This window comes from Coccinella septempunctata, chromosome X (assembly GCF_907165205.1).
Source record: "Coccinella septempunctata chromosome X, icCocSept1.1, whole genome shotgun sequence".
Taxonomy (NCBI): Eukaryota; Metazoa; Arthropoda; class Insecta; order Coleoptera; family Coccinellidae; genus Coccinella; species Coccinella septempunctata.
This window is the reverse complement of record NC_058198.1, coordinates 9,094,622-9,108,098: the sequence shown is the minus strand read 5'-3', so window position 1 is coordinate 9,108,098 and position 13,477 is coordinate 9,094,622. Positions and strand designations below refer to the sequence as shown.

The following is a 13,477-nucleotide window of genomic DNA, read 5'->3' as shown; positions in this document are numbered from 1 at the left end:
AAAATTAAAGCAATTATAGAGCAGGTGAAAGAGGGCTTATTGTTTATGCATAAAAATTGGCATCAAAAATCTATCATCTTCGTCTTCCTAAATAGGTCAAAATGGTAGAGAATTCATGTAAAGAATATCAGAAAAAAATAATTGTTTCATTGAAAAAGACAGAATTTCTGAGGTTTTCTTGAATACAAAGCAGAACTTCAACGAAGACTTGGAACTTTTACATAGCTAAAAGTCAAAAACTGAACCTTTTAGAATGTTTGGAAATTAATAAATATAAATTATTGCAACGATCAGATGGAATATTCGTTAAAGTGGTAGTATTTTCGTTGTTTTAGTGATAATGTAAAAAAAAATTTAATAAAAATTGCATTGAAAAAAATTGTGATCTAACTCAAAAAAAAAATATATCTTCATAGCATATACATATACATAAAAGTGTATATATGTGTATATATGATGTATTTCAGAAAAGATCGTTAAAATCTAACTGAAAATGATAGTTTTCGAAGCTATGGAGAGTATATATGTATGTATATAGATTTTACTTGCTCTTTGACTCGTACAAATATTTCAACAGTAGATTCTTGAGGTCAAAAGAAACACTTTTTTCCCCTACTATTTTTTCCGAATCGGCTCGAATTTAAAGATACAGGCTGTTGAAAAATAAAAAATATTTTTATCCCACAAACAGTTTTATCGGATGAAATGTGTTTCGGAATATGGATTTATTTGATGAATCTTCTTCGCACAAAATATATCACCCACGTCTTCCAGTTTTCTAATTATGACCATTACGTACCATAAAAATACCAAAAAATCGAAAAACCCACCTCTTGAAACTAAGTTGGACGCTATTTAATGAATGTTTGAAATAAAAGTATTCTTCATATTTTCTCATGCATGTTTTCGAGTAATTTGATGTTCAAAAATAAAAAATATCTATGATATTCAGAAAATTGGGTACTGTGGATGCATGCAACTCTGTTTAAAAGATACACAGATGTGTAATGTCGTAGATTTAGCTTGTTATTCTAAAATAAATTTTGTTTCTCTAGGGGTGGCATAGCTCATTATAAAAACTTAAAATGGCTATATCTATTCATCAGGGGTGAATCGGAAGGAATGGTATAGAAAAAAGTGTTTCTTTCGACCACAAGAATCTACTGTTAAAATATTCGTACGAGTCAAAGACTCACTCTGTATAACTGCTCTGATTTCTCTGGAAACCATCGTGAGTCCCAGTTGATAAGTATAAGTGCGGACACGTCCACGAGAATGAATTTTATGAAAAAAAAATAAATGTGCTGAACTCTGAATAGAAAGGCTTTTCAAATGAGGTATCACTTATCCTATCTCCCCTATTCAAGCCTGGGTTGTAACACTAAGGGTTGAAGCGATACTGGATCTTCAAAAGATTCAATTCAATTCAATGGCTCACTTTGTTTAATAATGCGGATTATAATTCATTCGTGTGCGCTAACTAACTAACTAATATGTATGTATTAACTTTTACCTTAAAAGCTAGAATGAAGCTCCCCGATTCATTTATGTTCAATTTAATTGCGTTTTCCCTTCCTCCATCTATTTTTTCTCATTGATAACTACTCCGTAAAGCACTCATATTCATCACGAGAATTGGATGTGACAAATGATACAATTATCTTTGAATTACGTTCAATTCATGTGTCAAACCGGTTTATTCGTCTATTTGTGCGGTCCCTAATTAATTCTTATTGTTCGGCACAGAAAGCTACGATCAACCCTTCGATAAATCACTCTATTAAACACGACATAATTGTGTGAAATTCATTCAATTCACTAATCGACTTGCCTAAGCGCCCATGTACTCAATTTTCAATATAGCATCAATATTGTACGTCTGAATTTTTCGAAAATATGATACATATATACGTGGCGGTTTCAGGAGTGATTTGGGGGGAGGCATAATTTTATTTTCGAAAATCTGTAAGCTCTATATTTGTAAAAAAAACTACTTTGAAACTTCTTAATTAAAGAGGAAAAGAAAATAATTTTTGGGAATTCGAAAAACTATTTCTCTTAAGAAAAATCATAGTACACCTAGATGTGATACATATTTGGGCATTGCCATTTGAGAAACTTGAAGTATTTTCATTTTATAAGATCATTTTCTAAAAATCATAGTGTCTTTCAGACTATCTGTATACTCTTCAGGAATTCCATAAAAACCATACATTCATCTCGAACGGTTTTTAAAATATGATGTCTAGTTAAAACCATCTTAACCATGAAATTAGTCGGAGAAAGTTGCCTACCTCAAAGAAACACACAGATATATCATAACAATTGGGATATTTCGAAATGAGTGGGTATAGATTCAGAATATGATATCGTTTTCACCACTTTCAGAACATGCTATAAAGTCAAAAATAATGTTAGCTTATGCGCTAAGTAGAATGGATTCCGCCAAAGTTTGAATCATTCTTCTAGCTCAAAATTTCTTAGTTATACACTGTTGACTCGCCCTGTATAAATCATAAAAGTTCTTCATATCTATTTTTCACGGAGGATTGATATTCTGGAGGACATTGTGATAACTTCCGAGGAAGCCTGGAAAGGTTACACAAGACATAAAACATAAAACTTACTTGAAAGGTCGGTCGCTTATGCATGGGATGTTGTCATGTATTGGCAAGTTTCTAGAGAAATCCAATATAATTTGCTCATATGTTCCTTTCAGTTCTTCGCAACCGGAAGAATTGAAAAGGGGAAATTTCCAGAAGAGGTCCAGTTCTGCAAGGAAAAAAATTCCATCTGAAGGCGTGAAGCTCAATTATGTTCAGTACACGAAGCGTTTATGATGAAAAATTACTTTCTGATGAAAGGAAACTCGTATTTCGGCGCATTCAGAGACTAATAAAACGCTGTCAAGAACAGGATCTCAGGATCGCAAAGAACAAAGGCTTTTTTCTCTTTCCATAGCTCCGCTCTTGCGTAAATTCACTGGAGTTATAAACCGCGAAAGTTCAAAGCTATGAATGGTACTATAAATGCTCAGGATTAGAAAAAAGGATTTAATGTATTATGCAATTCCCGACAGTCAACGTGAACTTCATTGGTACCAAACATCCTGAAGGGAATAGATGAAAATATTTCAGTTCGAACAGGTTCCTATTCATCGGAAAACGGTCAATTTCATTGAGATATCATGCAAAAATTCTGATCACGTGTTAACAGGATTTTTCATTGATATTTCTGAGAATGCTGGGATCACAATATGAAGATTTGATGTGTTTTGGTTCCTTTTCCATAATTTGAAAATGATTTGTGCCAAAAAACGAGTTAAAATTTTAACCATTTGAAATATAACACTATATTTTTGTACAAATTTCGCATGGAAATATCATTATAACTATATGAACAGGGTGATTGTTTATATTTTACTCAATATCTATCTCTTGATTTTGGGCATTCAGAATTCAGTAAGCGGAAATGCAAAAAAGTATCGTAAACCTGAAAATTTCATGTAACAGGTTACATGATTGATTGTTCTTTTCAAATGAAGCGTAGTATATTTTATTTTCCTAATCGGTAGAGCTCTTTCTTCTGATTTCAAATATACATATACAGGGTGAGTCTTTGATTCATACAAATATTTCAACAGTAGATCCGAACCTTTCCGCGCTTTTTCCCTTGCTTAATTATCGTAATATACGATATCTGCAATATGGGAATAAAGCATATGGATGCATACTGCTATCTTCGCTCTGAGAGTTAGGAAATTGAATTGGGTTGGTTCCCGTTTCTCTGTCAGATGTCGGTACGATGTATTTATACATCATACCCGCTACTGATATGGAATAAAAGGAGCCGGCAATTCATAGCATTTCGTTGACAATTGAGTTTTGTTGCTCTGACGAGGTCAAATAAGACCGAAACCATGGTCAGCATCTACTCTTTGTCGACGAAATGAAAATTCTGGTAATACTTCGAGCGATGGTAGTTTGTTAGTTCGATTTAGACCGTAACATTCGTTGATTTAATTATCTGCGGATGTTATGCATCTGAATTAATTTGTTTATTATTTACCTGCCTTACTGTTGAAGGCGTGATCCATTTCTTATTTATAGATAATGATTACGTTGCCACGAAATACCTCACCCCCACCATTCAATTCGATATAACGTCTACTTTCTAATTCATCTTCAGTTTTGTTTCGTGCGTTCTCCAGAGGAGGTGGATATTCTACAAATAACCCTGTGCCTTTTCAATAATTATCAGTGTTTTGTGAATATTCGTGACTTTTTCATTCGAAATGAATAAGCCTTGAAAAAGAGTTTATCGAATGATTGGTACAAGGATTTGATGTAAGTATTTCGATTCCTATTCTAATATAGTATCATTTAATTTTGAAAGCGTTAATATAGTCTATTCGATTTCAATATTTTCGATTTATTTTTGATCGATATAGTGCTCACAACTCACGATGAAATTCAATATCTTCAATCTTATCTTCTTGAATTTTGAGGTTCTACTACCTCCTTAAGTGGTACAGGGTATTTTTTTTCAATAACTCATCGTTAGGAATAGTACCAGATGAATCTTCAACAGATTTTACTCACCATAAAATGTTGCAACTGGTGGCGATTTCAAATATATAAAACAAATATAAATTTGGTACAACCTCTAAGAATGATTCAATGAAAAATAAAATCATGAAGTGAAATTAATATAACTGTCACCTTCACGAGGTGAAAAATTACTGGAAGTATGTAGTAATATGAACTAACTGTAACAAACAGTGTCTACTTATGATGGATGAAATTAGGTAAATTGCCAACACAAACTTCTTATGAGATCTGAGTGAAAAAGTTACAAGTAACAGATGGGACTTACTGTGTAAAATTTTCTCATATCAAGAGGTTCACCATTTGAAATACTAATTTTCCTTTCCGAGCATATTTACAACAAAAAAACTGTCTTCGATTTACTGAATTTATTCCAAGTTAGACTGTATTAGGGGTGCGCTTAAGATGTTTATAAGATGATAGTTTTTTTTATGTTTGTTCATCAGGGGGAAAGATAAAACTAGTTGGTGACCTGAACGAGAATTAGCAGACTGTTTATTTTCATTTTGAATTGCTGTAAATCAAACTCAAACAGGAAGAAGGTTTGTTTTGGAATTTCAAGATCGGAGAAAGAAGAATTTTGGTAATTGGTAAACAGAAGTTCTTGGAGTTGTTAATTGAAAGGAGATTTGTACAACGTTCAGCCTAAGTGCAGTCTGGCAGTTTTTAGTACCTATCTCTTCCTATAGGTAGTTTATATTCTAGGTCCTATAGAATCTATAGATGAAAGAGTTGGATGTGCCTGAGCATTTATAAAATCGAATTAGCAGAGAAATCCTGCGCGAAACGATCGTCCTACGCCTTTAGCGTAGTTGCAAGTGAAGCATCCTCTTTTATCAGAGGGGGAAAACTTGAATGGAAAAAACTGTTGCCAATTTTTTCACCATCGGGAAAAACTGGTGTGATCCGCGAGGACAAACTAGGAGCTTGTTAACCATTGTCCAATTGTACGCTTCTTTGGTTTCATTTATTTGCCGTTGCTCGTCAAGCTAATGAATCCCTTTCCGAATATCAAGTTTGTTAGACATATTCGATGAAATTGAGATGTCATCTTAAACTTCAGTGAATTTGCTCAATTAGTTTCCAACATCGAGTGGATGGAACATTATTAAGTGTAAGTAGGGTTTAATAATGAAAAATTCCGAAAACTTCGACGACTAAGCTTAGGTATTAACAGGTAATTCATTAATGGCGTAACTGGTAACTGTACATCGAACAAGATGACAAGAAAATTCCCAGTAAAGATCGGAAATGTGAACGAAAATCCTGGTTGTTGAATGAAACGTCCATTTGAATGCCTATTTCAATATTTAGTCTTATTTGCCGATAAACATTCATCGACTGATTTAAATTTAGCTTCGAACTGAAAATTGGCCGAAATTCAAACACCATGTTTACCCGGCAAATTGAATTTGTATCCTGGATGCTACTAGCGGTTTTTTTGAGAGAGCACTAAGTAATGGAACAGTTGGCTTTCATTGGAAATTTTGATTGATTTTACTTTTAATTACTTAAAATATTTTTCTGTAGTGAATGCAGAGATTTCATTGTCACTTATCTGAAATTGGGATTTCTGTAAATGCATTACTGATATGTCAGAGCACGGGTTATTCGAAATAGTTTTCAATTTTTAGATATAAAAAAGCTACCCCATCGAAAAATTACTGATTCTGTTTTTTATTGTTGATTATAAAAAAGAGCAAATTGACACACTGGAAAAAATCATTTCGTTTTATATGAATCTTTATTTTCTATTTCTCCCTCCCATTGTACATCGTAGTCCAAATAGTGAAAAAGTTGTGGTAACAGACGCAAATCAGAGTCGTAAAAGCGATATTACTTGTCCTAGAGTTAAAAGCACCTAGTATTGGTGAAAAAACTTTCGGGATACAGATTTCATTAGCTAAGATGAGTGAATTATCTTTTGTGCTTCATTGGTTTTTTTATCTCACTTTTTGTACAATAATTACAGTAGGACGAACTGACTGGTTGCTCGTAAAAAGCAGTGATTGACTAAAATTCAAGCCATTCATTGTACTTATAGAGGAAAGAAAAACAAACTGTGGCAGTTTGATTCGTTAGAGATCGAATTTCAAAATTCTAAATCTTTTTAGGGTTGAATCGACTCTAGAAGACACTTTCCAAAATTGTTTCAGGAAAAATAGAAATTGTTGTAATCAGGTTCTGATTACAATTTACCTGCTTTAATTGAAGCAGGTTTCAATGATAAACTAAAAACAGGAACAGCATTTGTGGATTTATCTACAGCATATGACACAGTATGGGAAGGATGGTTTGATTTTCAGGCTTTATACACATCTTAAGTGTGGACAGATGGTTCGCTTACTGAAAAACATGCTGACAGATAGAAGGTTTCGTGTTTTTGTTGATGATAATGGTAGTAACTTCAAAACTTTTGTTTTTTTTTATTTCAGACAAAATTTTCTGGTAAATTGGAGAAGAGTTACTGGATTTCTTTTTCTTCGAGGAAAGGATCAATTTTTGCAGTTCGAGATGCCCTTCAATATGAAATATTTTACCTTATTCTGTAAACTGTTTAATCTCTTACAATCCACTACATTCACGATCAGAAAGGGTTTTTATTGGGTTTTTTCCTTAAGCAAAACTGTATGGTACCCCGTTACGCTAACCTCTGCTAAAATTGTACCTCATTCACATGCTCCTATTATTATTTGATATTAAAAATTGTAATGCTCTTATAAAAAAAAATATGTATATATAAAAGGCAGCAATTTTTCAGAGAAATTTCCACCAGGACAAACAGAAATCTGATTAATAATCTTGCAGATGCTTGAGAAGCAAGGTTCCGAAGAAAACTTTTGGCTCTGATGATAACAGCACTTCCATAAGTTTCAATGAAGTGAGTCAGTTCAATATCACGTTCCTACTCATGGAGTCAAGCATTCAATTTATGAAATTGTCCATGCTTTTCATAACATCAAAAGAGTAAGATGAGGAATTCGAACCGAAGAGAGCTTTAAAAGGAGCAGGACTTCGCCCAACCTCAATAGACATTTTTTGTACATTAAGCTCGCGTCTTGAAAAGCTGGAATATAGTTATATATCGAATGGGGCAAAAAGGAAACCAGAAACGACAATAACTGTCCGCAGAATGGAAATATCGATTTGTCCAATTCCAACTGGCGGTGCAGCGTTATTTCCAGTAGCAAACCGAACGAACGTGATTTAAGGAAAAATGCGGCAAATTATTTTTCCATTTTCAATTTGCAACTCCCATCTTTTTCACTTCTGATTCCAAGTTGATGTCTGATACGAGGTAGCCTGCATTATGGACTAATAGGCCTCGTGGAAGATCAAAAGGCACGCTGCATAGATGCAGATTCTCGTTCATGGAGTGAAAAGGTATGGAAATTCCAATTTTCTACGAGCATCATCGATATATCGAAGCATGGTGGAAATAAGCTAAAATGAGTAAATACATCAATATTCAATCCATATAATTATGAAGCACGATGCTTTTAGTGTGCTTCTGAAAAGAAACACTTCATCTATAAACTGAGTTACTGAATTTTTACGAAAATAAGGTTTTGACCATGTGCTCAGCTTTGATGTGTGTTGCTTTACTGTTTTTCAACTTATATACGAGGATGTATTGATATCTAGTTAGCCTAGACCAGTTCCATGCATAAAAAAACTCATATACGAGGATGTATTGATATCTAGTTAGCCTAGACCAGTTCCATGCATAAAAAAACTATTGCGTTGACATAGCAACGACCAATAACTCATTCAGTGTCAGTATGAAGTTTGAGGTCAAAGAAGTAAACCTGAGTTACGCAATAAATTAAAAGAAGGAAGATGTCCACCGAAATTGTGGAAATCGAAAAATTGGAGTATCGAGCCATCATCAAGTAGCTGTATTTAAAAGGGTTAAGAGGTAAGCAGATTTACGAAGATATGCTTAATACCCTTGGCGATCAATGTCCTTCGTATGCGACCGTGAAAAATTGGACTGCAAGCTTCAAAATAGGTAAATTTTCCATGGAAGATGATGACCGATCGGGAAGGCCAGTTTCTGCGTCATTCCCCGTAAATATCGATGCAGTTCATGACATGATTTTATCAGACCGCCGAATTGGGCTAAAACAGATATCTGAAGCACTGAATATTTCATATAGTTCACGTCAATTTGGACATGAAAAAAATTGCTGCAAAATGGACCCCCAAATGTTTGAATGTTGACCAAAAGCGAGCAAGGGTAGAAGCATCGCGTTCGATCTGTGCTCGATTTGAAAACGATGTAGACTTCTTAAACAGATTTGTTACTATGGATGAGTACATTTCTACGATCTAGAAACAAAGCAACAATAGATGGAATGGCGACACTCTGGTTCTCCAAGACCAAAGAAGTTTCGTGTCCAAAAATCTGCTGGAAAAGTTCTTGCTTCAGTTTCTTGGGACTGCCATGGAGTAATCATGATTAATTTTTTGGATAAGGGTAGAACAATAACCGTAGATTACTATTCGACATTACTGACCACTCTACGGGAAAAAATCAAAGAGAAAAGACGCGGAAAGCTATCCAAATGTGTTTTGTTTCTGCAGGACAACCCCCTGCACACAAATCTCATGTTGCCATGCAAAAAATTCGTGATTTAGGGTTTGAATTACTAGAACACCCCCCTTATTCACCAGATTTGGCTCCATCCGACTATCATCTCTTTCCTCAACTGAAAAAAAGTTTAATAGGTCGTAAATTTTTTTCCAACGGGGAGGTAATAAAAGCTGTGGAGGTCTGATTTGCAGAGCAAGAAAAAACATTTTCTTTGAAAGGTCTAGAGACGTTGCAGGTTCGCTGTCATAAATGTATCCAATTAAGAGGAGAATATGTTGAGTAATATGATATTTTGACATTGAAATTTTGTTTGGTTCTATGGTAGGCTAAGACTTTTTCAATATATCCTCGTATATGGTTAAATACAGGACTTAAAGAGCCTTTCAATGATGCCATTTTATATGGGGTTTCCCATTTGAAGAAAAAGAGAAAATTATGCGTTTTCAAAATGTGACAACACTGCTTTTGACCTCTCAGAAATGATCTGTTTATAATAATAGCTTACTAATTTTTGATTCGATGGCTAGAAAGATAACCTACCTACTGTATTTTGAATATTGGATAATTTTTGCTGAAAACTATCAGTAAATCCGAAACCAGCAATCTGAGACCCATAAAACTATATATCTGATTTCGTTTTCTTCAGCTCTATTCGAATGTCGAATGAATGTTTCAATTAAAAAAAAGTATCTTCCTACTGCCAATTTAAACACATCAGGAGTGAACAACTGAAATTTTTTTCAGTATCTCCTATAGATTCACATAGGTATAAGGTATAGGGGTCTTTTTCTGGCTGACACCCTGTACATCTGTTTACGAATATTGATCGTTATTCACAATGAAAAAATAAAATAAACAGGTCGAACATTTTTTCTGATGATAAACACTATTTCCGTTCGCAATGCAGACTTTTTCAAGGATTGTTTCAGGTAAACTTTTGTACCATGCATGAAATCGAAAAACTATGGCAATAATAGGAAAAATTCCAACTGTAACAGGCATCAAGGCCTTGCCGTTAATAATTTAGTGGTGTATTGCGAGTACACCGCATTTCCACGTCTGTCGAATGAATGAATTTTAACCATAATTCCAATACCTCTGAACGAAAATTCTCAAAGTCTTTTTTCCCTTTCCCTATTCATATTCCGAATTTTTTAATTTTTTTCGTGTTTCTCAGTAAGGAAATTGAATCAAAGGGAGCAAACTTGAGAACTATGACACTGTGGCTAAGTACGAAAGTTCCCAAAAAAACTTTTTGGCCATCTAATATTTCACTATCCTTTCCTCACATAATATTTCATATAAAGCCAATAATAGTTCTGGTTTATTTCATATTGAATGAAGAATTCACCCTACAGTAAAGTCGAATAATATAGAGGATAGATAAGATAAGATTATGTTGATAAATACTTGGAGTGATTTATCGAATATGATCAATCACGTAAATAATAATTTTCGTTGGATAATATTCTCACGTTCCTATCCATGGTATGGTGGATCCCTCCAAGGCAAACGTTCGAATTTCACACACTTTTTCAATTTCTTTGAATTCTCACCGTCAACCATTCCCTCACATAATGAGGCTATACATTATGCATAAGAAGTTTCATAACTTGAGCAAGTATGGAACCCTCGATAGTGTGAAATATTTCCTATAAAATAGTTCAGCGAGATAATCTCGAATAGTTTAGGTTCAGGAAATACAGTGTGTCCAACGTACACTCCTAATTGCCAATATCTTCAAAAAGATAGAAGATAAAAAACACGTTTTGAATGTTTAGAAGAGGTGGCAGAATTTTTCAGTCCCTGATCTATTTTTGAGACCATAGCCACCATTGCTTCAAAATAGCACTATGGGTCATGTGAAAGCTTGTTTGGTTTACAAAATTTCAGAAGGATTTCGCAGAAAAAGGGAATTGAGACTTAAATGTGTCTAATTTTGATGTTACATCATTTCGAAATGGTAGAAATGTCATTTAAAAACAAATGCAAATAAATGAAATCACAGTTCTCATGATTTTATTAAAAAAAATATCAATTTCATGGATTCTACGTCCCCCACTTCCCCTACTGTAAATTGAATGCGACCATAAAGGTAATGTTTTTGAAAACTTCCCTAAATTAATTATTTTTTGCAGGTGTTTTTCTCGAAAATATTTGAGTAAGCCTGAACACAATTATTCATTTGAAGTTGAGAAAGGGAAGTTTAACTTTTTTTAATTACATAATTTAGGAGATACCTATTACTAAAAATGATTTTCTAATTTTCCTCTTTTTTGAGGAGTTGCGAGATTTTCAGGAATCTTCAGGTACATATTCCCTGTTGGACTTCCCACAATAAAAATTGGGCCTTTGAACCTAGTTGACAAAATCCCTTCCCACAAACTCAATTATTTGGTGTGGTGAACATTTTTCTCTAGGAAAAGATGAGGATTTTCATCACGCTAATATGTTTTGAGGGATCGAAATTTGAGCATGCATACATTGTTGACATAAACTACGATATGCTAGACATATTTTCCTGAAAATTTGGAGTTAAGTGTCAGATATTATTGTAAAGAAATTCAAATTGGTGTATTTATAGGAGAAAAACTGTAACGTTTGAATTAAGTACTTGAAACGAACACATAGTTGAAAAAAAAAGTTACAATCTCAATATTTCCAAGTGAATTATCTCGTTTTGAAGTGGTATAACGTTGAGGAAGATTGCAATCCCCAATAAACCCAGTTAACATCTAAACCTATCAATATGATAGATTTAAACTTTCAGCCACATTTCCCAAAATGTTCACGTGGCTATAGCATGTGTCCTGAAAATTGATTATATCTCATTTCTCCGGAAGCAAGGATGTTCTGAACACGTATCAAGGTATTTTCAGTATTAGTTTATTGTTGTCCCGATTAAAACTTCAGATAATTCTGAGCACGTAAAATAACAGTCTCGTAAATAAGTTATAGAAGATCGGTGCAGAGACTGATGTGCAAGGGGTGTACCGATGTTGTGTACAAGGGGCGGCAAAATAAAGATTCGAAATTAGTTAAAAGTTTATTAGAAGCAGTAGTAACATTCGCTACTCGAGGAATTTGGAGAACTGGTTGGAATTCTGGGTATTTTTTATGTCGATGTTTATATAGGAACACAGGATAAGATGATCTCGAAATATTTATATGAATCATAAAGCGTTTTATATTGCAAACGAGTTAAGAATGAGACTTTGTCCATAGGGGCGGAAAATAATATGTTACATCCGCTTGACAGATACCCTAAGCAGGGACTCGAGATAATGAAACTCCGCAAAGCGAATCTCTCAGGATTGTATAGCCAGGACCTTGACTGAATGAATTGTTATGAAGGACGTTACATGAGCAGTTTCCATTTGTTTTCTCCAAGGTTGAAAAAAAAAGTAATTAGTATTTTTCATTGCTGTGATGCTATGAGTCTACTTGCGATTAAATTATAAGCGAACTACTTTAACCCTAGAATGACAGACTAATCTAATCTGAAATCACCTGGGACTTGAAACATTTCTTCAGTAGAAAAATTTGCTATCCGCTTCTTAATGATGAGAATTATTTATAGAACATAATACCATTATTTGGTAGGTGTTGTTTTATGATTCAAGAAGAAACATATGAGATCTAGTTCATTTTGATATTTAATATTTTGAAAAGAAGTCATTTGTAGGAGCATCATCAAAAATTCATATGGAAATAATAATCGTAGTTGAACCCTGTACAATAGGTATTCCAAAAGGGGTAGTTCCATGAACATTTGCAAGATTCAAAAAATAACGAATTAGAGCTGCAAGATTGATGAGAAAGGAATGAATAACAAATTTAGAGTTTGTTATACCTCATTTTATGTATTTTAATTGCTGTATTCAGGGTGAGTCTTTGACTCTAACAAATATTTCAACAGCAGATTCTTGAGGTCAAAAGAAACCTTTTTTTTTCAACTCAGTTTGAAAGATACAGGCTGTTGAACAACCATGAAAAATGTTATTTTTAGTTCTATCTCACAAACGGTTTTATCGAATGAAATGAATTTCAGAATTTAGTTTTTCATTTTTTGGATTAATCTTTTTCGAACACAATATATCACCCACGTCTTTCAGTTTTCTCAATATGACTATTACGTACCATAAAAATACCAAAAATTCATAGAAACCCAACTCTTGAAACTTGGGCGCTATCTGAAAAATATATTCTTCATATTTTCTCGTATAATGGGCTGTTTTCGAGTAATTTGATAATAAAAAATATCTGTGATATT

General features: G+C 33.7%; 1 protein-coding gene across 22 annotated transcripts in view; it reads right to left on the bottom strand.

The window, feature by feature from the left end:
* LOC123321353 (calcium-dependent secretion activator) overlaps nt 1–13,477 on the bottom strand; it is a 98,238-nt gene that overhangs the window by 71,183 nt on the left and 13,578 nt on the right. For 21 of the 22 annotated variants that reach the window (XM_044908863.1, XM_044908876.1, XM_044908856.1 and 18 more), the window contains exon 2: nt 2,628–2,772. The exons of the other annotated variant lie outside the window; for it this stretch is intronic. The gene's annotated coding sequence lies outside the window, so the exon portion shown is untranslated. The remainder of the gene's footprint in view (nt 1–2,627; nt 2,773–13,477) is intronic. 22 annotated transcript variants of the gene reach the window in all.